The sequence below is a fragment of the Acinonyx jubatus genome, chromosome E2 (genome assembly GCF_027475565.1).
Source record: "Acinonyx jubatus isolate Ajub_Pintada_27869175 chromosome E2, VMU_Ajub_asm_v1.0, whole genome shotgun sequence".
Taxonomy (NCBI): Eukaryota; Metazoa; Chordata; class Mammalia; order Carnivora; family Felidae; genus Acinonyx; species Acinonyx jubatus.
Genome location: NC_069396.1, coordinates 16,748,991 through 16,775,126, shown reverse-complemented (window position 1 = coordinate 16,775,126; position 26,136 = coordinate 16,748,991). Strand labels below are relative to the sequence as shown.

Here is a 26,136-nt window from a genome sequence, read left to right as displayed (position 1 = left end):
GGAGATAGGTTTCTGCGTCCACCCTTTAGCGTCTCCTTTACTTTTAAATGGAAAACCTGTATATAGTCTCGTTGTTACAAGTAAGTCAATACAGATAAACTACAGATTATTTAATGATTACAACAAGCCTAAGAGATAGGTACTATTTTACAGCTAGGTCCACCTAACACGTCTAGTATTTGGTAACACCCGGGGCTGACTCTCGATCTCAGGGATCTGAGCATGGAGGCTACTTACCAAAAAACAAACGGACGAAAAACTACCACCACAACAAAAAGGACACCTGGACAAACAGACCCTGAGCCACTTTCTTATCCATTATGCTCTACTGACTGCTACTTACCTACCCCTGCTTCATTAGAGGGGTCTTTGCTGTCCTTGCCCACTTCCCTAAGTAAGGCATGTAATTTACTAGCGAAAAATTCCTTGCTGGACGGAACTGAAAGGGGTATTAGATGACTTCTAAATTCCTTTTTAAATCGGAGATTGCATAATTAGGATATCTGGCCTGTTATAAATTCATGCTGGAGAATTTTGGCAGAATGTTGAAGTGGGTTTTCTGTCATCTTCAGCGACATTGATTTATTCTAAGCTTTCTCTGTCAAGTCTTAAATCTTATTCCTTTTTTATAATTTATCCATCCTACCTTCGAAAATCCTTCAGTGCCTTGGAGGTCCCCTTCCGCAGGTGCCCAAATCCTCTTTCTTTCCCCAAACGTCTGTCTCAATTTTTCTTACCATAAGTTCTCTTCAGTCTCCAGAGCCAGTGGCTTTTGTCCTACTTGCCCTGTCTGAAATGACATGGTGGAAGGCTGTTTCTAATGTTCATAAAAAATTTTTGGTTTTATTTCTCATCTTTCTGTTTCTCTGCAGAATTTGACATCGCTGACCATCTTTTTCTGAATTGTCTCTCCTTCCCTGACTTTGGTGATACTTTAGTATCCTAGAGTTCCTTTGAACACTCTTGGCAGTGTCTCACAGACTTTTTGTCTCTGTCTTTGCTCATGTTTTGTCTTCTTCCAGAAAATTGTGCTGACCAATCATTACTCACTTAGTCTCTAAGAAGCAGGTCAGTGGACCCCTCTATAAAGCAGTCTCTGATGACTCAAATCAGATTTTTCCCCAAGGACAGATTTGAGCTTTTCTTTCTGATCACACTTAAGACATTTTATTTTTTATTTTTTAATTTTTTTAATGTTTATTCATTTTTTGAGAGAAAGAGAGAGCGACAGAGTGCAAGTAGGGGGAGCAGCAGAGTGGGAGGGAGACACAGCATCCAAAGCAGGCTCCAGGCTCTGAGCTGTCAGCACAGAGCCCGACACAGGGCTTGAACCCACTAGGCGAGAAATCATGACCTGAGCCAAAGTCGGCTGCTTAACTAACAGAGCCATCCGGGCACCCTTACACTTCAGGACATTTTAGTTCTGTTGCTCCATAAGCAGTTATTATTCCTCCTTTGCACTATAATTAATTGTGTGTCTTTTTAATGTAGGTTGGAAGTCAGGGACTGTGTTTTGGGGTCTTTTTCCTCAAATGACCATTTCAATTCAATTTGTAACTTTTGAGGGACACTTTTATGAAAACATTTCAGAATTTATTGTATGTCTTTTCAAAAAAATCTCCTATACTGTAGGATCTACAGCAATGTGTTCAACAGTTCAATAAATGTTGATGAAATCTATTCATTCAGCAGTTTACTTAAAGAGACCTTCTGTGGGCTGAGCACTGCTTTAGGAGCTGGGATATGGCTCCTATCTTCACAATTCTTGTAGTAGGAAACATGGTACATACACACATATGCATATATTCATATATGTCAGATAGTGATAAGTATGGAGAAATATGAAGAAAAAAAAAAGCAGGAAGGAGGCTGGTAGGAGGGGGAGTAAGAGATGGGTTGCATATTTAAATAGGGTGATCAGGAAAGGCTTCACTGTGATAGTTGAGCAAACATTTGATGAGAGATGAAGGGGTCAGCCATCTGACTACCTGGGGAAAGAGCTTTCCAGGCAAAGGGAAAATCCAGTCCTAAAGCCCCAAGCCAGAGTGGGTGAAGCAGAGTACCGAGGGGAAGAGTAATTGGAGATGAGGTGAGGAGGGATCATGTAGGGCCCCATAGATCACCATACACTCATTAGGTTTTACTCCTTTATTTAATTAAAAAAATTTTTTTTTTAAATTTATTTATTTTTGAGACAGAGAGAGACAGAGCATGAGCAGAGGAGGGTCAGACAGAGAGGGAGACACAGAATCTGAAACAGGTTCCAGGCTCTGAGCGGTCAGCCCAGAGCCTGATGCGGGGCTTGAACTCCCGGACTACGAGGTCATGACCTGAGCCGAAGTCGGACGCCCAACCGACTGAGCCACCCAGGCACCCCAGGTTTTACTCCTTTAATGCACAATTGTGAGCATGCTTGCCTGGTCTTTTCTATCTTTTAGTGAACATCTACTCAAATACCACCAAGTCAAGGAATCCTTTCCCAATTCCTCTGGAATACAATTAGTATAACTCCCTTCAGTGGAACTAGAGAAGTTTTAAATAGTTTTATAGTTTTAATAGGAATTAATGTAGGGCTCAAGATAGGATGAGAGTGTTTGAGAACAAGAAGCCAGAGGCACCCTAAGAATGTCTTGCAGGAAAGAGAGAGAGCACCAAGAAACTGAAAGCAGTTTCATTACCAGGACAGAAGGTGGCCGGGACTGCTCGTTCTCTCCAGAAGGACACCATACAGGCTCCAGGCCTGGGATAAGAATGTTTTGTCTAGCACCAGATGTACCCTTGACCCGGTATGGAATACACTGCAGGTGTAGGACCTGTCAAGATGTCAAATACTACGTTGTATGTGCTTGCTGTTATAAGACAATTTGCAAAAATAAAAGAGGCTTGAGCCAGGGGACCAATGCTTCGGCCCCTGGAAAGTGTCAGCCCCCTGCCTTCCAATTCTCTCATCATCGCACCTTTAGAACCTGTGTCTCTACAAGAGAGGCCTGTATCTCCTTGAAATGCCATCTCCTGGATTTGGAATGGGAATAGGAACAGTAGAGACTAAGTACTCAACGAATTTAATTTGCATGCATAATAGGATCCATCTAAACTCAAAAACTCCAAAATAACAGGATAGTTTGCAGTGCTTAAGGCTAATTATGTGATTAGTATTTCATTTATTTATTTAAAGGTTTTTTTTAAGTTTATTTATACACTTTGAGAGAGACAGAGACAGAGTGAATGAGGGAGGGGCAGAGAGCAAGGGAGAGAGAGAGAGAGAGAGAGAGGGAGAGAGAGAATCTCAAGCAGGCTCTGTACTGCCTGATGTGAGGCTGGAACTCACGAAACTCTAAGATCATGACCTGAACTGAAATCAAGAGTCAGACACTTAACGGACTGAGCCACCCAGGCACTCCACATAGTATTAATTTTAAATAAATAGTGATTAAAAGTGAAGAATTAGAGTCTTCGTTAGTACAGACTGTTGATTTGAAATGTTCTTTATAATTAATAACATTCTATCTGCTTTGTAGATTAAGGAAACGGGGGTTGGTTTGGTGTGGTGAGGCACTTTGTGGACCCAGCCTGGGGTTTTTGAAGCTTTCCTACCTTTGCTTTATGTCACAAAAATAGATGCTCCATAAAGACTACTTCTGTGTTTCTAGAGTCCAGAATGGTGCCTGGTACCTGGTAGGCATAGGGTTGCCAGATACAGCAAGTAAGAATACAAAATGCCCAACTAAAATTTTCAGATAAACAACAAATACTTTTTTGCTTTTTTAGTATAAATATGTCCCGTGGAGTATTTAGGGGATATCTATATATTGCATAGCAGTTTATCTGAAATTCAAATTTAACTGGGCGTCTGTATTTACTGCATAACCTTAAGGAGCTCAGTAAATATTTGTTGACTTGATTGGCCTCCTCTCACCTGTAAAATGGAACTAACGATAGACCCGCCTCCGAGGTTGAACGGGAGTGAATGAAGCTCCTGGCACACAGTGAGCCTTCAACTTATTTGCTTGCTCCGGGATCAGCTAGCGAGTGGAAAGCCCTTCCACTTTCCAACACAGGAATGATAAGAAGGCCGACTCCGGGACAAATGTACCCAGGCCCTGCCTAGGTTGCCCACACCTGCAGCTCTGGCCAGCCTCTTCCGGGTCAGGTGACCGCGCGCGGTCACGTGACCCGGCCCGAGTGCGGGCGGTGGAAGGCGGAAGTGGGAGCGGAGTTGGGCGCCGCTTCTGTGGCCGCGGCAGGTAGCGAGCGCCGGCGAGATGGGCGCGGGGGGCTCGGCGCGCGGGCGGGCCGGGGGCGCGGGGTGGGCGGCGGGCGGCGGGCCGCGCGTGGTGGGCCGGGGCGGTGCAGCCCGGGCGCCGGGGGGCGGCGGCTTCCTGTGGGAGGGGCCTGGCGCGGCGGTTCCGGCCTCCGAGGAGGGGTGTCCCGGCTCCCGCCCGAGCGGGGTGGGCGCACGGCGGGCCGAGCGCGGGGGTTCTTAGAAGTGGACGCGGAGGCGGCCAGGGTTGCGGCGGGCGTCAGGTCCTGCCGGAAGGGGGAAAGGAGCTTTGGTGCCAGGGATGAAGAGGCGTGACCTTTGTGGAGGGATCGGGACTGGAGGAAGGGGCGACTTGGGACCGAGCTGGAAGGGGGCTCCTGAGAATATGACAAGGAGGGAAAGGAGAAATCAGGAAGAATATGCGGTGTGAACCCCATCTGAGAGTCTCTTTCTTCCTTCTTCTTTGGGAATGATTGTTACACCAGACTTTGATTTGGGTCCCATTCAGTTTTTAAACTTCAGGAAGGATCACAGAATCTTGATCATTTTGCTTTCGTCACACCCACTTTGTCCTGGTTGGGTAGGGTTCCACTTCTTGGGAACCTAGCCCTTCAGATCATCTTTCTTTGAGATTTTCCCAGATCTGATCAACTTCGAGGCTTAAAAAAGGAGTGTGGGCACTTTACTCTGGCCATAAAATGGCTTTTAGCCTAAATTGTTGATCACGACTTAGCCCAGTATTACCTCAGCAACACTGCAGAAATCTTGGACACAGTGTCTCTACTGCTTTATGACTTTTCCTCTTTCTTCAGTTTAAATTATTCAGTTTCCCTTACCTTATGATTGCTTATCTTGACACACTGTAAGTAGGTAGGGTAACTGAGAGGTCTGGGTTGTGTTCCTTTGAATTGTGACCTGGATCATTATTTCGGTATTAAATACCTGTGTTAAAGCTGCTCATCCTTTTTTTCTGCATGCTTACTAAAATTTGCCGAAGTGAAATGAATTTCATGGATGTGATATAACTGGAGTGAATGTTCAAACTGGACAGTCACAGGAGCCAGAGTCGTTTTGGATTACAAGTAGGGGGAAAAAATGACTATGCTTAACAGTTAAAGGGGTGCCTGGGTGACCCCATTGAGTGCCCAACTTCAGCTCAGGTCACAATCTTAGAGTTCTGAGTTCAAGCCTCCATCTGGCTCTCTGCTGTCAGTGCAGAGCCTGCTTTGGATCCTCTGGCTCTGTCTTTCTGCCCTTACCCTGCTAGCACTCTCACTCTCTCTCTCAAAAATAAGTAAACATTTACAAAATTATAAAAAAAACAATGGGGCGCCTGGGTGGCGCAGTCGGTTAAGCGTCCGACTTCAGCCAGGTCACGATCTCCCAGTCCGTGAGTTTGAGCCCCGCGTCGGCTCTGGGCTGATGGCTCAGAGCCTGGAGCCTGTTTCCAATTCTGTGTCTCCCTCTCTCTGCCCCTCTCCCGTTCATGCTCTGTCTCTCTCTGTCCCAAAAATAAATAAAAAACGTTGAAAAAAAAATAAAAAAAAAAACAACAAAAAACGTGAGTTAAAGTTTTTGAAGTATTTGACAAACATTTAAAAATTAATTTCTGTAGCAGCCTTTTGGGTTATGTTGGGAAGGTATTATTCCCATTTCATAATGAGCAAACAGACCTAAGAGAGAGTGGCTTGATTTTTAAAAACAATTTATTGTTTTCTTGTTTCCTCATCTCTTTCTTCCTCCTAGACTGCACATCCTTCAAGGGTAGGGTTCATATCTTGTTTGGCTGCTACCCGAGTGCCTGGCATGTTGTAGTCACTTGGTAAACGTTTGGTGAATGCATGACTTTCTAAAGGTCACATAGCTATAAGCGGAGGACAAGGCTTTTGAACTTGAGACCTAGCTCTTTTGTCAGACTGCCTTGCCATTTTTTGTATTATTGGTCCATGTGGAAATGATAGGCATAGGAAAAAAGCTTGGGTTGGCTTCTTAGTCTCTTTTACTTAATGATGACTTTCTCAGTTACAAACAGGTTATATCAACATCTCATTTAATTTTCACCACGATCCTGTGAAGGTCAGTATTGTCTCTGTTCCACAGATGAAGAAACAGTTTTGGTGGAGTCCATACTTTAGATTCATCCCAGACTAGTGAATGAATGACTGAGCAGGGACTGAAGCCCAGGCCTGTTAGCTTTAGACCCATTCTCTCTCATTTATAGAAGCAATATAAAGTTGTATTTTAAAAGTATTTTTTCAAGTTAAGGAAAAAATAGTATATATATCACACCAGAGATTGTGAATGTAGAATGCAGTTGACGTTTAAAAAGCTACTATACCATAGATGCCTCTTCCTGGGAAAACAGTCTTTCATTCAAGGAATATGTGTGAGTGCTGCTCTGGGCCAGGCACTGTGCTACAGTTGTACTGTCCAATATAGTTGAGTACTAGAGAGATGCTATGAGTACAAAATACACACCAGATTTTCAAGAGTCAGTATGAAAAAAAAAAGGGTAAAAGATGTCATTGATTTTTTTTTTAATGTTATAACAAGCATACTATTAATATAGTATCAATATGTACTATACGCAAAAACATTTTAAGTTTATTGGGTTAAATATAATAATGTAATTGGATTAATTTCACCTGTTTCTTTTTCTTTTTTTTTAATGCTTATTCTTGAGAGAGAGAGAGAGAGAGAGAGAGACAGAGCATGAGCGGGGGAGGGGCAGAGAGAGCGAGACACAACCTGAAGCAGGCTCCAGGCTCTGAGCTGTCAGCACAGAGCCCAATGTGGGGCTGGAACTCACAAGCCACGAGATCATGGTCTGGGCTGAAGTTGGATGCTCAACCGACTGAGCCACCCAGGTGCCCCTCACCTGTTTCTTCTTACTTTTTAAAATGTGTTTCCTTGTGGGTCACCTGGATGGCTCAGTTGGTCTCACAGTTTGTGAGTTCAAGCCCCGTGTCGGGCTCTGCTGTAAGCGCAGAGCCTGCTTCGGATTCTCTGTCTCCCTCTCTTTCTGCACCTCCCCTGTGCTCTCTTGCTCTTTCTCTCTCTCAAAAGTAAATAAAAACTAAAAAAAAAAAAAAAAACCTTAAAAATGTGTTTTCTTGAAAATTAAAGATTATATTGGACAGTGCTAAACACTGGGAATATAATACACAAGAAAAGCAAAAATCTCTGCCCTTGTGGATCTTACAGTTTAGTGGGGCAAGGAGCAATAAACAAGATAACCACATGAAGTGCATATTATATTGTAATGAAGGAGGGAAGTGGCATGTGGTGTGGAGTGTTGGCTGGGGTTGCAGTTTCCCTTAGAGTCTTTAGAGAGAAGCCTTCCTGGGAAGGTGACTGTTGAGTAATGATCTGAAGGAGCTGAGGGTGGGAGCTGTGTCAGTGCTTCAGGCAGAGTTGAGTAGCCCTAAGAAGGAGCACCGCTGGTAGGTTTGTGGGCCAGCTAGGAGGCTACGGTGGCTGGAGGTGTGTGGGTGAGGGGGAGTAGAAGAGTGAGGTCAAAGAGGTGTTGGGGACAATGGGAGAGATGAGCAGGTCATGGAGGGCCTTTTGGCCTATTGTAAGGATGGTGGCTTTTACTCAGTGAGTTGGGGTCACTGGAGGGTTTTGAGCAGTGGAGTGCAGAAGACATACCTTGCTTTTTATCTCAGTCTGGTTATGGTGCAGAGAAAGAGCACAGAGGGGCAAAGCTAGAAGCGGGGAATCAAGTTCCGAGGCTATCACCACGATCCAAGCGAAGGAGGGCGGGGTGGGAGAGATGGAGGTGGTAGAGATGGTCAGGCCCTGGGTATATTTTGAAGTATAGTCCACAAGGGTTGTGGATATAGAATGTGGAATTATCATTAAACTGAAAAGGGGAAGACTGTAGGAGGAACAGGGGTTGGGGCTCAATTTTGTTGACATCGATTTTAACATGTCTAATAGAAATCCAGTGGAAAGTGTGTGGGGCAGTTAGGGAATTCTGGAGACAGGCCTGGGTGAAAGAGGTACTTGTGGAAGTGGTTAGCAGGTGGACAGTGTTGAGAGTTAAGACACTAGGCGAAGTCACTTATGGAGTGGTGTTGATACATATCCAAGAGGAGTGCTTCGTGCAGGAAGTTAAATTTTGTAATAAAATCTCAGGTTATACTGTTACACTACTAGGAATTTTAAACACAGCAAAGCATTGTAGTATATCTTGGTGAACTTGATTTTCTTTCCTTTTCACTTTTCGTTTAAAGATCCTTTTGAAAACAACAAGCTATTGTCAAAAAATTATTATTATTTTTTTTTTTTTACATAGGCTTCATGCCCAAAGTGGGGCTTGAAGTCATGACCTTAAGATCAAGAATCGCAGGCTCTACATTTTGTCAGTAAAATACTTAAAGAGGGTTCTGAAAAAAAAAAAAAAAAAGAAAAAGAATCGCATGCTTTACTGACTGAGCCAGCCAGGTGCCCCACTAATTTGTTTTTTTTTTCCTTGAGGAGCCTACTCTTCAAGGCATACATCTTTGTGGTGCCACTGAAATCAATTTGAGTGCTAATTTCTGGAGTTAGTCTGCCTTTCTGGGTTGGTAACCAATTTAGAGACCTCCAAGAACGATGGAAAGACACAGCCTGGAAGGATGGGTAATGAGTTTTTAATGTTTAAATATTAGTCTTACCTGACATGTATCGAATGCCTATTGTTTGTTGGCTATTCTGTTTTATAGATTTAAAATGGGACCCCACTGAGGTGAAGTGATGTGCGTGAGGTCTTGTAGCCAAGACATGAAAGAGCTGGGATTTGAATCTTGGTCTTCTGAGTTTAGATCTCATGCTTTCATTAGGAGATGTGGTAGTGGATACACGACCATGAACTCCCATTGGAATCAAATTAGTGAGCTGGTTTGGAGTGACTTTGAGTCACTTTGGACTGTTACAGATTCTGGAATTTCTGAGAGGTGGGAATGAAAGGGAAGATCTTGTTTCCCTTAAAAAGAACTAACTGAATCTTTTTTAGAAAGTTCCTGTCCTAGGGCGTCTGGGTGGCTCAGTCTGTTAAGTGTCCAACTTCGGCTCAGGTCATGATCTTACAGTTCGTAGGTTTGAGCCCCGGATCAGGCTCTGTGCTGACAGCTTGGAGGCTGAAGCCTGCTTCAGATTCTGTCTCCCTCTCTCTCTGCCCCTCCCCGGCTTGCACTCTGTCTCTCAAAAATAAATAAACATTAAAAAAAAATTGAGACAAAAGTTCTAGTCCCTTACTTATCCCCACAAGCTTGTAAACACTCAATGATTTAAATCAAGTGTTAATAACTACTTCTAGGAAAATGCCAAACACTAAGACTCAGCAGTCCTGACCTGGGGCAGGTGTCCCCTTCCTCTGGGTCACTCATGCCTTTTGCTTCCCGTTTTGTTGTGAGATCTGCTTTCCAGTCTCTTTTATTATTAGCCTATAATTCCACTGTGCTCCCAAAGATAGGCCCTCCCCTCTGTCTTTCCCTCTCTCTTTTTATGTACTTGGTCTTTGAACGGATGTCATTTGGCAAAGTTCCGTTCTGTTTGATTGTTTTTCAATATGGACCTTTGGAGAGTGGAAGGTAACTCAATGCTGGCTGCAGGAGAGAGGCCAAGAAAGAAGAATTAGTGTTGGAAATAACTGGAAAAGCATGAGAATGTGAAGGAAAGGAGGAATTGTTTTGAACAGACCCTTTTCTTCCACATTTTTCAAGAAGTGAATACCATGGGTGGATCTATAATTATAAATGAGAAGCTCTGCCTGTTTCCACAACTGGCTAATTAAAATTAAAATCTTGGTGCTGGTGAGTAGTTTTTGCTCTTCCCTGGCTCATCTGCTACCTTGAGATCAGTGTTCAGTGGTTTCTTCACTCAAGGCTGAGTCAAGAATTTGAAGAATTGCAGAGCTTAGAATTTTAGCATCAGGAACCAGCTTAGCATGGGGGCACCTGGGTGGCTCGGTCGGTTAAGTGTCCGACTTTGGCTCAGGTTCGTGGGTTCAAACCCCACATCGGGCTCTGTGCTGACGACTCAGAGCCTGGAGCCTGCTTCGGATTCTGTCTCCATCTCTCTGTCTGCTCCTCCCCCATTCACACTGTCTCTCTCTCTCTCTCTCTCTCATATAAATAAACATTAAAAAAAATAAAAAAAAAAGGACTAGCTTAGTTTGTAGTTAATACTTGAAGCACTTACTGTGTGCTGTTTTACTTGACTGAACTCATTTAATCCTTACAGTAATCTTATAAGGTAAGTAACATTATTAGCTTCATCTCACAGATAAAAAATTGAGATTTAGAGAGGGTAAGTAACTTGTCCAGTATCACTCAAAAGCTAGGGAGTGGTTAAACCTATTTACCTCTTCAAGATTGGCTGAAAGGTTTTTGTTGAAGTTGGGCGATAAAAAGGACCAGGTGCTTCAGATGTTCTAAGAGCTGTCGTTTGCTTGCTAAATCTGTGGTTGCTTTCTTTTGCCAAAAGCTTTTGGAAGACTTATTTCACAGGGGTCTCTCAGAGCAAGAAATCCGAGGTCCCAGAGGGACCCTGTGACATTCACCTTTGTATTTCCAGGACTTGGCACAGAGTGGGGTCTTAAGTATTATTGAAACAGTTACCGTGGCTCTGAACTGGGCAGGGTGAGTAAGAGGGTCTGGAAGGGGCTCAGTCAGAGGCTGGCTGCCTTCCTGCAGAAGGTGACCTTGGCCATTATGCTCTCCTGGCTTCAAGAATCAACCCATCCTAACAACCTAAATGTTGAGTTGTCCATCAACTGATGAAGGGGTAAACAAAATGTCATATATCCACATATTGTATAATTCCATGTATTTGAAATGTCCAGAATAGACATTGGAATAGACCATAGAGTCAGAAAGTCAATCAGTGGTTGCCAGAGGCTCCGTGCAGAGAGGAATGAGGGGTGACCGCTAACGGGTATGGACTTTCTTTTGGGGTGATGAAAATGTTATGGAATTAGATAGTGGTGATGGTTGCACTACTTTGAATATACTAAATTGTATGCTTTAAAAGGGTGAATTTATGGTATGTGAATTATATTTCAACAATAATAAAAATAAAGAACCACCCAGTCCTGTTTTCATTGTACCCTCTCTGTTCTGTGGAGATCAAGTGACGATTTCAGTGCAGGTGACAGCAGCTACTGTCCTCCCATCTTCTGGTGTCACGGCACCACACGTTATTCAGCTCTCTCTGTTCCCAGGAGAATACATTGAAACATGTTCTCCCTGCTTTTTTGATCTCAGGTATTTCAAATATTTTAACTAAAAAGGACTATGATAGATCTTTGTTGTCTTTCTGGATATCTCTGGCAACTATGAACCTGTTGGTGGACCTTTGACGTGTTTAATTTTGCTCATGAGAAGAACTAAGTAGTTACTACCTCAACCAAGAGTTTCTTGTCTTTTAACCACTTGTGGATTATAGGCAAAGAAAGCTGGCTTTTTATTTATTTATTTATTATCTTTTTTTAAAGATTTTATTTTTAAGTAATCTTTATACCCGACATGGGACTCGAACTTTCAACCCAAGATCAAGAGTCGCATGCTCTCTGGACTGAGCCAGTCAGGCACCCCTACTTATTTATTTAGTTTCTTATTTAAAATGAAAGGTGTAAGGGCTTTATTTGTTGCCTTCAGTGTGGAGCTGATAATCCCCCCTGCAAGCTGGTAGTTCAGGTTGTACCACAGTCTAACTCTGAGCTGGAGTCCAGCCTCCTTTTTGGTTGTGAGCCCTCCGGAGATACCCTTGCAGGGCCTGAGGCGTGCCCCTGTCACCACTGGGAAAAGGAAGAAATTGGCCGGTGGGGGAAGGGGGAGGGGCCTAGCCAAGCAGAAAAGGAAAGAGGTGGAAAGGAGGAGGGAGATCGTAAAGCTTTCCTGGGAAGACTGGAGATAGGCTGCCTGCTACTCTTCCAGTGTAGCTCTCTTTGCTTCATCCTCTGACTTTTCATTAAAATAGTTAACCCTATTCTTAATCCTCTAAGGCTAATCAATCGCTGTGTCAGTAGTGGGATCAAAAATTGTTTTGAGACAGAGCGTGAAAAATACTCATTTTTTAAAAATAATGAGATAAAGCATAATCTGTTTAGGATTCTCTTTTGTGTCTGGAATCACAACAAAGAAACAGTTTGAGCAAGACCATGGCCCCTGTGACTATAGGGGCTTATTTTTGGGAGGAAGTTACTGTGGTCCTGGGGGAGTTGGGCCTCCAAAGGATGTGTTCTTAGAGGAGGACTTGGCAGTTTCAGCCTGATGGCAGTTGAAGTTAACATCTTCCAAAGCCTTTGTTGCTAATTGTATTAGTTTCCTGCTCCTTATCTGTGTAACAAATTGCCACAAGCCTGATGGTTTAAAACTAAGTGAATGTATTTCTCTACAGTTCTGGAGGCCACAAGTTTGAAATTAAGGGGTCAGGATCAACAGGGCTTCATCCCTCTAGGCTGGGGTGGAGGTGGGGAGGTTGAGGGAAATTCTTTTTTTGCCTCTTTTAGTGGCTCCAGGTGTTTGTTAGCTTGGAGTTGTAGGATTCTGATTTCTGCTCAGTCTTCACATGGCCTCCTGTCCTGTGTCTATGTCTTTTCCCCTCTGTCTCTTAAAAGGACTCTAAATTCAAGGTGATCTTATCTTGAGATCTGTAACTTAATTGCATCTGCAAAACCCTGTTTTCAAGCGAGGTCACCTTCACAGGTTCCAGGGGGTTAGTGCTTAGACATGCCTTTTTGGGTGCTACAATTCAACCCACTACTCTAATTGAATGTAGACGGGATGTTCTTATTAAAATTAAACAAGGACATCATCCTATGACCTGATTTGAAGAGAAGTCTTTTCCTTTTCTGAATTTAAATTTTATTTATGACCAAAATAATACATGCACATAGTTTAAAAAGCCAAATAGCATTACAAGACTTGTAACGCAACAGCATTTCCTAGCTTCACCCCTCTTTGTTCTTGATTCTTGCTCTATAGAGTTCATGACTTTCAACGTTTTTTTTTTTTTTTATGGTATTCTGCATATTTTTGTTTTGTTTTGTTTTGGTTTTTAAGTAGCTCCACTCCCAACATGAGGCTTGAATCTCATGACCCAAGATCAAGAGTCACATGCTCTATTGACTGGGACAGCCAGGCACCCCAACTTCTGCCTTTCTGAGTGACATCCTTATACTGTTATTTTTTAGCTTGTCAGTTTTATTTACTGTCTTTTAACTTACCGAAGGTGAGGATTTAGCTCTCTTTCTGGCCAGCCTCCACAAACACGTATTCTACCCTGATCTTCTGAGTATTCCCACATCACAAGTTTTGATTAAATGATTTATGCTATTATAATTATCAATTTTATTCACAGCTGAGCCACACAGTTTATTAGGATTACATTTCCTTTCATACAACTTTTGTTGTTACTACTTCCTTATTTCCTGATTTTTTCATTTGCATAGTTTTCTGTGTTCCTGTCACTAATTCTGCACCAAACTTTTTCTTTTTAATGTTTGTTTATTTATTTACTTTGATAGCGTGAGAGAGACAGAGAGAGAGAATGCAGGGCGCCTGGATGGCTCAGTTGGTTAATCATCTGACTTTGGCTTGATCTCGTGGTTTGTAAATTCCAGCCCCATGTCGCACTCTGTGCTGTCAGAGCCTGGAGCCTGCTTCGGATTCTGTGTCTCCCTCTCTCTGTCCCTCCCTGGTTCTCACTGTATCTCTCTCAAAAAAATAAACATTAAAAAAAAAAAAAGAGAGACCCTTTCAACTCAGAGTCCTTTATAAGAAAGAGAGTGCCCGGCTGCGCACTCGCGGGTGGGGAGGGGCAGAGAGAGAGAGAGAGAGAGAGAGAGAGAGAGAGAGAATCCCAAGTAGGCGAGCCCATTGTGGGGCTCAAACTCATGAACTGTGAGATCATGACCTGAGCCGAAATCAAGGATGCTTAACTGACTGAGCCACTCAGGCACCCCTGCACCAAACATTGTGATAGAGCTAAAGTTCTCCTTTTTTAAGTGCATCAGATGCATCGTGTAATTTTTCTTCTGTTTTCATTCTTTCATCTAGAGATAACACTTCGTATAAACTCTCTGGTCTGGACTGATTGCTTTCTGGGCTGTTACACTGTAATACCTTGGGATTTTTTCATCATTCATCTCAGAATTCCTTTTGTCTTTCCCATGTGAATCCCCACTATCCATCCTCTTTCTTCTTTACTCTCCTGGAGCACATCTTTCAGTAGCTTCCTGAGGAAAGCAGTTTGGGAGGAATTTTTTTGAGATTACAAATCTGAAAACACCATTATTTTCCAGCCATATTTGATTGATGCCTTTTTTTGGTCATAGAATTCTAGATTGAAAATAATTTTATCTAAAATCTGAAAGCATTGCTTTGGCTTCTTGCATTTAGTATTACTGTCTGGAAGTCTGATGCTGCTCCGATTCCTCTTGTTTGTAAATGTGACAGGAAGCTTGTTTACCCTTTGTTCTCCTGTTCTGAAATTTCATGGCATTGTGCATTAGAGTGGTTTGTTTTCTCATGCATTGTTCTGTGCACTCCTTGGGTTCTTTCTGTCTGGAACTGTATGTACTTCAACTTAAGAAAAATCTTCTGTAACATTTCTGTGCTGATTTCTTTCCCCCTTTTCCCCCTTTTCTATTTCTGGACTTACTCTAAGTTGGACAGTGGACATTTAAAATAAATTCTCTATTTTAAAAAAGTTGTTTTTCTCTTCTTTTTCTTTTGGTTCTACTTTTTAGCGTGTGTCTTCACTTTATCAGCTTTGTTTTTTTCTGTCAGCACTGTCCTTTCTAAGAGCAGTTTCTTATTCTCTGAATCAACCACCCAGCCAGCTTGCCTTCCCACCTTCCCGCCTGCTTGTCTTCCTTCCTTCCTTTATTTATTTATTTTTTTAATTTATTTTTTTAATGTTTATTTATTTTTAAGACAGAGAGAGACAGAGCATGAACGGGGGAGGGTCAGAGAGAGGGAGACACAGAATCTGAAACAGGCTCTAGGCTCTGAGCTGTCAGCACAGAGCCTGACGCGGGGCTCGAACTCACGGACCGCGAAATCATGACCCGAGCTGAAGTCAGCCGCTTAACCAACTGAGCCACCCAGGCACCCCTTCCTTCCTTTCTTCCTTTAAAATTACATTCTGTTCTTGTTTCCTAGGTGCAATATTTTATCTCTGAATTGTTTTGAGGCTATTTTTGATCTCTGTTTCATTTAACTGTAAGCTTTTTAAAAAGAGATATAATTCATATACTTCACAATTCACCGCTTTGAAGTGTTATTTCTGCAAATGTTAGCCTTTTCACAAAGTTTGTGTAGTTGTTACTTACTACTGTCTATTTGCAGAACATTTCATCACCTCGAGAGAAACTTTTTACCCATTAACAGTCACTCCACCCCCCTGACCCTCTCAGCCCTAGGCAACCACTGATCTCCTTTCTCTTTCCACAGATTTGCCTATTCTAAGTATTTTGTATAAATGAAATCATATAATAATCGGGCCTTTTTGCCTGCTTCCTTTTTTTTCTTTTCTTTTACTTAGTGTCAAGTTTTCATAGGTCATCCATATTGCAGAATGAAACAGCACTTCGTTCCTTTTTTCACCAAAGAATATTCTATTGTAAGGATATACTGCATTTCTTATCTATTTCTCAGTTCATGAACATTTGGGTTGTTTCCCCTTTTTTAATTCTGAATAATCCTGCTATGCACATTTGTTCTTTTGGGCATACACCTAGAAATGGAATTGCAGGGTCTTAAAATTCTGTTTAACTTTTTAAAAAATATTTTATCTTCGAGTAATCTTTAACCCAACGTGTGGCTCGAACTCACAATCCCGAGACCAAGAGTTACGTGCTCCACCGACTGAGCCAGCCAGGCGCTCTGATTCTGTTTGATTTTTGAGGAACTGTCAAGATGTTTTCCAAAGTTGTTCACCATTTTTCATTTCTTGCTAGCATTATTTGAGGATTCTGATTTCTCCAAGTTCTTGCTATCATTTGTTCTTGTATACTTTCTGATTTTGGCCATTTTAGTTTGTGTGAAGGGGTATCTCAGTATGGTTTTAAAATGTTAGCGTTTCACTAGTTACCAGTGAGCTTGTGCATCCTTTCATATATTGTTTTTTTTTTTTAATCTCTTCTTTAGAGAAATGTCTGTTTAGATCCTTTGCCCATTAAAAAAAAAAGTTTATTTTGGGGCGCCTGGGTGGCGCAGTTGGTTAAGCGTCCGACTTCAGCCAGGTCACGATCTCGCGGTCCGTGAGTTCGAGCCCCGCATCCGGCTCTGGGCTGATGGCTCAGAGCCTGGAGCCTGTTTCCGATTCTGTGTCTCCCTCTCTCTCTGCCCCTCCCCCGTTCATGCTCTGTCTCTCTCTGTCCCAAAAATAAAAAACGTTGAAAAAAAAAATTAAAAAAAAAAAAGTTTATTTTGAGAGTGAGAGAGAGAGGGAAAGAGAGAGAGAATCCCAAGCAGTCTCCACAGTCCGTGCAGAGCGGAATGTGGGCTCGATCTCACTAATTGTGACATCCTGACCTGAGCTGAAACCAAGAGGTGGACGCTTAACCAGCTGAGCCACCCACCTGCCCCTGTGCATTTCTTTTTAAGTTGTATTATTTGGCTTTTTATTACTGAGTTGTAAAAGTTCTTTATTCTAGATACGAGTCTTATCAGATACATGCTTTGCAAATACTTTCTCTCATTCTTTGCGTTGTCTTTTCACTTCCTTGATGGTCTCCTCTAAAGCACAGAAAATTTTAATTTTGATGAAGACAAATTTATCTTGTTTTTATTTATTTGTGCTTTTCATAGCATGTCCAAGGAACCATTTCCTGACTTAAAGTCATGAAGATTTATGCCTTTCGTTTTTTTCTGAGTTTTAGAGTTTTTGCTCTTATATTTTGGTCTTTGATCCATTTTGAGTTCATTTTTGTATCAGGTGTGAGGCACAGGCCCACCTTCATTCGCGCATGCATACCCAGTTGTGCTAGCACCATTCGCTGAAAAGACTGTTGCTCTTATTTCTGCTGAATTGTCTCGGCACCCTTGTCTAAAATCAATTGGACGAAAAAGTATGGGTTTGTCTGTGGATTCTCAATTTTCTTTACTTGCTCTGTAGGTCTGCCTTTATGCCTGTACTCCATGGTCTTGATTACTGTGGCTTGGTGGTAAGTTTAGAAATCAGGAAACGTGAATCCTCCAACTTCGTTTTTCTTTTTTTTTTTTTTTCAGGATTATTTTGGCTATTCTGGATCCCTTGCATTTTCTTATGCATTTTAGGATCAGCTTGTCAGTTATTTTTTTTCTCTGCCTGTTTTGATATCTGGCTTTTCTGTCTGAGGCTCTCCTCAAATTGTGTTCCTTTCTGCATGAAGTACCAGCAGGCTTAGCTGTGTGCTAGGACTCAAATGAGGGAACGTGAGTGGGGTGGGGGGCCAGTGACTTGTCACAGTTCCTGATGTAGACTTCCACTTATCTTCCTGGATCCGCATGGTGCCTTATCACTACCCTCAGCTGTGCCTGAAATCCTCAGGTGTAGTCGAATCTATCCAGAGTCTAAAAATTAACTCTCCTGTTCAGGTTTAGGGAGGGTGACTGCCTAGCTGAATTGGTGGGGAAGGGGGTCCAGGAACTCTGTTTTCCATACAGGCTTTCACTGGTCTCTCCTGTTTTTAGGCTCACTTAGGTTCTCACTTTCAGAGGTACCTGGTGACCCGGTTATTGACCCTCAGCGCCATCAGCCTGCTTCTCGGCAGCTCTGCCTCCCCAGCCGGTTCAGGCAGTTAGGTTTCAGTTTCAACTCGCTTTCCAGAATGTTGCCTCCCTCTTTAACTGTTGTTTCGTTTTCTGTTCATTTTTAGTGGGTTTGTATTTTTGTATTTCTTTTTGTTTTAAATCTTATTTCTTTTTTTGAGAGAGAGACAGAGAGAGAGCGAACAGGGGAGGGGCAGAGAGAGGGAGAAAGAATCCCAAGCAGGCACCGTGCTGTCAGCACAGAGCTCCACGCGCGGGGCTCAAACTCACAAACCCGGAGATCGTGACCGGAGCCGAGATCAAAGGTCACTTAACCGACTGAGCCACCCAGGTGCCCCTGTTTTTGTATTTCTTTTCTGTCTTTCTGATGGAGTTTGAGAAGGGGACAGACAGAGATAAATATACGTGTTTAATCTGTCATGTTTATTGAGAGCCCCTGGCAGGCTCTCGGGGGAAAAGTTGGTATCATGGAAGGTGGTGTAATATGTGGTCTCCTTGGAACCACTACTGACACAGAGCTCCTTCACTAGATTCTGTTCCTAGAGTTTTATATTCCCCCATTTTTTTCATCTGCATATTTTTCTGTGCAATTTTTCTGCATAATTTTGGTTTTGCCTAGAACATTTGGATAGAGCTAAAGTCCTACTCTTAGTACAGTGAGCTAATTCAGTAACAGTAAACCAGTGGTTCTTACCCCAAATTTATATTAGGATACCCTGGGGGAATTTTTAGATAACATAGCTGACACCACCCTACTCCAGACCAAGCAAATGGGAATCCCTGAGGCTGGGATTTGGTTGTCCTTTTTGTTGGTCTGTTTTTCATACTCCCCAGATCATTCATTCTCGGTGCACAAGGAATCGAGAACCATTGCTCCAAAGCATTTCCTATTTCACTAAGAATAATTTTACTTACGAAGAATTTTTCAAATTCCACTTAATCTCTTACCGCTGTCATTTTCTTCCTCCTTCACTGCCCTTGACATGCGCTGGCCCCTTTTTGTTTATCCTCCCAAGACTCACCAGCACCTCAAGAGCTTCTGCCCTTGCTCTTTTATCTGCCTGGAATGTTCTTCCACTGATATTCTCTATTCCGTCCGCCATCTTCAGGTCTTTGCTCAGAAGTCACCTTCCCAGCAAGACTTTCCTTGTCCACAATTTTCTCTGCTTTCGACTGCCATCTCAAATTCCTGTCCTCCTAAACTGCTTTGTTTTCCTCCGACTGCTGGTCACCTCCACACATCTCTCATTTGGTTTCTGTCTGACATCCCTTGGGGCACATGTCCTCTCCCTATGTTATCAGTCTTTTAGTGTTTGAAGAAGCCAATGGATGGAGCCTCATTTATTCTTTCTCTCATGCCCTTCTTTTCTGTGGGTAGATATGAGTGACCTGTATCATTTCTTTCTCCTGGAAAAACTTCTTTTAAAAATTTCTTTCAGAGCGTGTTTTTTTTTGAGGAAGTCTTTTGTTTATTCCTTTACTTTTGAAGAATAACTCCACTGGCCCCAAAATTCTAGGTTAGTGTGTTTTTTCTTTTAATACTTTAACTATTTCATTCTGCTGTCTTGTTGCTTGTATCGTTTCTGGTAAGAAGTCTGCTGTAATTCTCATCCTTAATCCTGTATAGGTTTGCTGGGTTTTTTTTTCTCCTTTGGCTTCTTTCAAGATTTTCTCTTTGTTTTTGGCTTTGTCTAGATTAAATAAGGTAATATTGTGTGTCCAGTTGTTTGTTTTGTTCTTGTTTTTGGTATTTATCCTACTTGATGTTCTCTGAGCTTCCTGGATTTGGGGCTTGTTCTTGGTTTTTAATTTTGGAAAATTCTTGGCCATTATTACCTAAGGTATTTCTTTTGCTCTGTTCTCTCTTCTTCTGCTATTCCAATTATGCATATTTTTCACATTTTGAAATTATCTCACGGTTCTTGGACTTTTAAAAACATTCTTTCTTCTCTTTGCATTTTCATTTGGGAAGTTTCATCTGACGTATCTTCAAGCTCTGAGTCCACAGCCACGTTGTCTACTGATGAGCCCATCAAGGCATTCTACGTTTATGTTATGCTGTTTTAGATTTCTAGCATTTTCTTTTTTCTTTCTTAGAGTTTCCACATCTCTACTTACATTGTCCATCTGTTCTTGGGTGTTTTCTACTCTTTCCAGTAGAATCATTAACATATTCATCCATAGTTATTTTTGAGAGAGAGAGAGAGAGAGAGAGAGAGAGAGTATGAGCAGGGGAGGGGCAGAGGGAGAGGGAAACACAGAATCCTAGAATCCAGGCTCTGAGCTGTCAGCACAGAGCCTGACGGACATGGGGCTTGAAACCACGAACCATGAGACCATCACCTGAGCAGAACTCAGACCCTTAACCAAAGTCAGACATTCAACTGATTGAGCCAGCCAGGCACCCCCAAAGTTATTTAAAATTCTGTCTGATAGTTTTAAAATCTCTGTTATCTCTGAGTCTGGTTCTGATACTGCTTTGTCTCTTCACACTGTTATTCTTGCCTTTAGGCATTGCTTGTAATTTTTTTTAAAGTTTATTTATTTATTTTTGAGAGAGACAGAGAAAGCATGAGCCAGGGCGAGAGAGAAAGAGAGAGAGAGAGAGAGAGAGAGAGAAGAAATCCCTAGCAGGCTCTGCAGGGTTAACATAGAACCTGAAGTGGGGCTTGAACTCATGAAACTGTGAGATCGTGACCTGAGCTGAAACCAAAAGTTGGATGCTTAACTGATTGAGCCACCAGGAGCCCCTAATTGTAATTTCTTTAAAAGTTTATTTATTTAGGGGCATCTGGGTGGCTCAGTCAGTTGGGTGTCCGACTTCAGCTCAGGTCGTGATCTCACAGTCCGTGAGTTCAGACCCCGCATCAGGCTCTGTGCTTACAGCTCAGAGCCTGGAGCCTTCTTTGGATTCTGTGTCTCCGTCTCACCCTCTGTGCCCCTCCCCTACTCATGCTCTGTCTCTTGCTGTCTCAAAAATAAATAAAAATATTAAAAATTTTTTTTTAAAGTTTGAGAGAGAGAGAGAGAGCATGTGTGTGCATGCGTACTTGCACGTGGGGCAGGGGCAGAGAGAAAAGGAAAGAGAATCTCAAGTAGGCTCCATACCGTCAGTGCAGAGCCTGATGTGGGGCTAGAACTCATGAACCATGAGATCAGAGCTGAAGTCAGATGCTTAACCAACTAAGTCACCCAAGTGCCCCTTTCTTATAATAATTTTTAATTGAAGGCTGGACATGTTGCATTGGGTAATAGGAACTGAGGTGAATAGGCCTTTCGTTTGGGATTTTATGTTAATCTGGCTAGGAGTTGGTTTGTATTTAATGATCGCTAAAACTGTAAGTACCAGAAACTTCAAATTCATCTAGTGTTCTTGTTTTGGTCTCTTGGTTATCTTTGGTCTTCCCTAAAAAGTCCTTTTTTTTTTTTTTTTAAATAAAAAAATTTTAAATAAATTTATTTTAGAAAGAGAAAGAGAGCATGAGTGCGGGAGAGGAGCAGAGGGAGAGAGAGATACTCAAGCAAGCTCCATGCTCTTTGTGGAGCTGGACATGGGGCTCGATCCCACGAACCTGGGATTGTGACCTGAGCTGAAATCAAGAGTCAGACTTTCTTTCTTTTTTTTTAATTAAAAAAAATATTTATTCATTTTTGAGAGAGAGAGTGAGAGCACGTGCAAGCTGGAGAGGTGCAAAGAAAGAGGGAGGGATACCAGATTCTGAAGCAGGCTCCAGGCTCTGAGCTGTCGCGGGACTCGAACCCGCAAACCGTGAGATCATGACCTGAGCTGAAGTCAGATGTGTAACCGATTGAGCCTCCCAGGCGCGTCCCCCAGGAGCTCAAAGTGTGCACCTTTCATCTCTTTTAGGTGTAACCCACTCTTATGACCCATGATATGATAGGAAAGTATGGGGGAGGGGGAGTATTTTGCAATCTTATCATTAAATCTCAGTCTTTTAATGGGTCTTTGTCTCTTGGTTGTCACCTTCACAAGTGTTTATTAACTGTTTTCTCCCCCTTAGGTGAAACAAGAAGGCTAGAAAGGCCTTAGGGAAATTTCCTCCCCCTAGTTAGGATAAAGCTCTGGGTAAAGTCTTTTTCCCTAGAGATGGGCCATTCTTGTGGAGAACATTTGGCATATTTCACAGTGGTTACTTCTTCCATTTCTGAGCCAGGGCCAGGAGGGGATCTTTCTAGGTTCTTTACCAGGATTTTTTTTTTTTTTTCTGTTTTATTCACTGATGTATCGCTAGCACCCAAAACAGTGCTTGGTGTATAAAAGATGCTCAGGAAATATTCGTTGAATGAGTAAATGAATACCTTTCACCCAGGCCCGTGAGGTTCTTTTATGTAGATGTGGAAGAATTTCTCAGACCTAAAATGACAATAAACTGATGACATTTCTCTGAATGAGTAGTCCTCAAACCTAGTGTTTACTTATTGGGTTTTGTGGTGTTTGTGAGCGTCTCTCTAATCTGAACCCTGCATAAAATGGGTTTGTTTTAGAGCGTTTTTTTTTTTCATTTTTTTTGACTGCACCCTTTAGAAAAAAAATGTATTTGATATGACCCAGTATGCATGTACATATAGTATACATTTATCTGAACAGACTTTTCAGGAAATAATACTTTTCCTTATGTTTGATGTACTCATATTTTCTACTCTGTTATATTTCATTTTTAAAACATACTTTTCAAGATTTACATAGAGGATAGGTTCAGAGGACAATATATGTTTCATTTTTTAAAACAAATTTGGGTAAATCTACCAGAGTTAGTTTTGGCTTCCCCCTTCCCCTCCCAATAAATCCATTACTTTCTCCAATAATGAAATTCTTTGTGTGTCTGTAATCTTTGGTGCTATTTTAAACATTGTTCTCTTTCTTCCTCCTTCCTGGCCCAGGCTTATGCTAAGTCAGTTTTTTTGGGGAGCAATTTGGATGCAAGCATTTCCAATTGCTTTTAGCAAGGGAAACAATTCCTTGAGTTCACCACAGTGTTGCTGAGACCGGTGGGCCTCAGGTTTCATGAGATTCCTGTAGTGCGTAGTGGGGATTTGAGACTCATGCCCATTAGGGGCCCTGAGGCAGAAGCTAATAGATTAAAAGTGCTTTTGGGATGGGATCTGACTTTTCTTCTCTAGGAATGGTTACTTTTTAAAATACATGGTTGAAAAGGTTTTACAGTTCAAAATACCTACCTACCTTGTGATGTCAAGGTGCTATTTTCCCTATTGGATCTGGAAAGACAGGCAGAGCCCTGCAGAATAACACTGATTATTGTTAAGAAACAATGGACTGTAATCACGAAAGACATTGGAGAAAGAAAATGTCTTGTCTGCTCTGTTTCTCCTCCTTTCCCGGTTGGCTTTCTTCCTTCTAAGCCTTCTTTGAAATTTATCTGACTGATTTTGTTTTGGGGCCACGAAGTATATAGATCAAGAGGTTTGGGCTTCTTCCCATTTAACAGGCCGTGTGGAAGCTTCCAGTTTCATTCTCTCGAAGTCTCTGGAGTTCAGGCCACGGGCTTAAAAATACTAAAGCTAGTTTAAAACTACCCTACGTCGAGTTGCCTTAGGAAAGAGAGAGTCCCAATAGATGTAAAGATTTTTAAAATGTTCTTTTATTTTTAAAGTCTATGAATAATGGATTTCCAGCTTATAGTGTTTTAACCCCTGTTAGTGAAAGCCCTGAGGCTTAATTTATAATCATTAATCTTTCCTTCATTATTCAAGATACGATCTTTCCTCCCCCCTTAAAATTATCGTTAAACTACGGGAAAGATCAAACATGTAAAATGGTTCAGAGAATTAGATAAAAAATAGTCATAAAAACCACCATCTGGATTTAATGAATATTAACATTTTGCCATATTTGCTTCAGAACTTTTTCTTTAAAAGATAAAATGTTGCGGATACATTTGAAGTTCCCTTGGCCTCGCTCCTCACTCCAGTTCCCCTGCTGCCTTCTGTGCTACCCCAGGGGTAACTTCTGTTCTCACCTCTGTGTGGTTACTTTCCATCCACGTTTTTATGCTTTTATTCCATTTACGTTTGGCCGCAGCAATGTACAAGTGTTTTGTGTAAGTTCAAGTATACACCAATTGCATTATACTACACTTAGGTTTCCCCTGGCTTTTTTTTCCCTTTTAGCATTATAATTTGGGATTTGTACATGAAGATTGAATTCATATATTTCAAGCACTACATAGTATTCTATTTTATAAATGTATCACAGTTTACTCATTCCCCCATTGATGGACATTGTTTACAAATTTTTACTACTAGAAACGTTGTTGTGACGAATGTCTTTGAATATGGCTTCTTCAGCGTGTGTTAGAAGATTTTCTCTTGGCAGATATGTAGGAATGGAATCTTGGGAGGTGCACTATATACGCATCTTTAACTTTATGGAGCTGGCAGGTACCATCTAATATGCCCCCAAAAGTGTGTAAGGCTTCTCACCAGCACTTATTGTCAGACTTCCAATCTCTTGCTAATCTGCTAGGTAGAAAGAGACTTGATTTTTTTTTTTTTAAGTTTACTAATTTATTTTGAGAGAGAGAGAGAGAGCACACGCGCTAGCGAGCAGCAGAGGGACAGAGAGAGGAGAGATTCCCAAGCAGGCTCCACACTGTCAGCACAGAGCCCTGTGTGGGGCTCCAACTCACGAACTGTGAGATTGTGACTCCCGAACTGAAATCAAGAGTTGGAAGCTTAACCCACTGAGCCACTCAGCGCCCCAAAGAGTTGATCTTTTTATTGCTTTTCCCAAACAAATTCAGACTGGGGAATCACAACATCATCCTTTTAAATTTCAGAAAATGATGTTCAAATTCATTCATTCAGGAAACATTTCTGGAGTTCCAGTTATGGGGCAGGCACCATTCTGGATAGTCGGGCTACAGGGCTGACAGATGGGACACACATCTCAGCCTTCACGCAGCTTACATTCTGGGGGGGGGGCTGGGTAGAGAGAGACAATAAATATGATAAATCAATACGATATTAATCATGTCAGTGATAAATGCTAGGGAGGAAGAGTAAAATAAGGAAGGATGGGCCCAAATGTGTGTGGAGAGGTAGGGTTAATAGGGTGGTCTGGGAGCACCTCTTAAGAAAGTGACATTTGAGGGCACCCTGTGGCGCAGTTGGTTAAGCGTCCAACGTCAGCTCAGGTCATGATCTCACGGATCATGAGTTTGAGGCCCGCATTGAGCTCTCTGCTGTCAGCGCAGAACCTGCCTCTGATTTCTGTCTCGGTCCCTCTCTCTCCCCTCCCTGCTCGTGTGTGTGTGTGTGTGTGTGTGTGTGTGTGCGCGCGCGCTGTCTCTCAAAAAGAAATATTTTAAAAAAAAGTGACATTTGAGTAAATGCCTGAGGTAATGAAGGAATAAACCACGTATGTGGACTACTGGGGAAAGAACATTCTAGATGGAAAAGGTGGAAGTCTAAGAGGGGAGCATATCTGGCATGTTCAAGGAACAGTGAGGAGGCTTGTGTAGTAGCTTGAGAGGAGGGAATAAGTGGGGAGAGAAAAGGGATGAGGTCAGAGAGGGGTCTGGACTGTAGCACACAGGACCTCCATTTTCAGGACTTTGGCTTTTGCTCTGAGGTGGATGAGAAGCCACTGGGTGGTTTTGAATAGCAGAGCGATATAATCTGACGTACATATTAAAAAAAAAAATCAATCTGCTGAGTGTACAGATTAGATTGAAGTGGGTGAAGGGAGAAACAACAATCTGGGTAAGAGATCACCGGGCTTTGGACCAAGACACTGACAGTAGAGGTGGAGAGAAATATTTGAACCTGGGAATATTTTAATGGTAGAACCAACAGGCATTATTGACGGATTGATGTGGGGTGGGAGGGAGAAAGGAGAAGCAGGGATGAGCCCCAGGATTTTGGCCTGAGCCACTGGTTGGAAGGAGTTGTCATTAACTGAGATGCGGAAGGCTGAGAAGCACATTCATGGGGGAAGGGGGGATATCAGAAGATCGGTTTTGCCAGTAGACAGAGGGTCTGAGGTTCGAGGGTGAGGTTTGTAGCAGACATACCGATATGGGACACTCAACAAATAGATGGTATTTAAAGCCATGAGACCAGTGAAATAACCAGTAGATGGGTAACGCC

The 26,136-nt window shown here is 42.2% G+C and overlaps 1 protein-coding gene across 1 annotated transcript in view; it reads left to right on the top strand.

Moving 5' to 3' along the window:
• Positions 1–4,138: 4,138 nt before the first annotated feature.
• The window catches only part of WWP2 (WW domain containing E3 ubiquitin protein ligase 2), a 148,114-nt gene continuing 126,116 nt past the window's right edge, over positions 4,139–26,136 (top strand). Inside the window, exon 1 of the mRNA XM_027076108.2 lies at positions 4,139–4,244. The gene's annotated coding sequence lies outside the window, so the exon portion shown is untranslated. The remainder of the gene's footprint in view (positions 4,245–26,136) is intronic.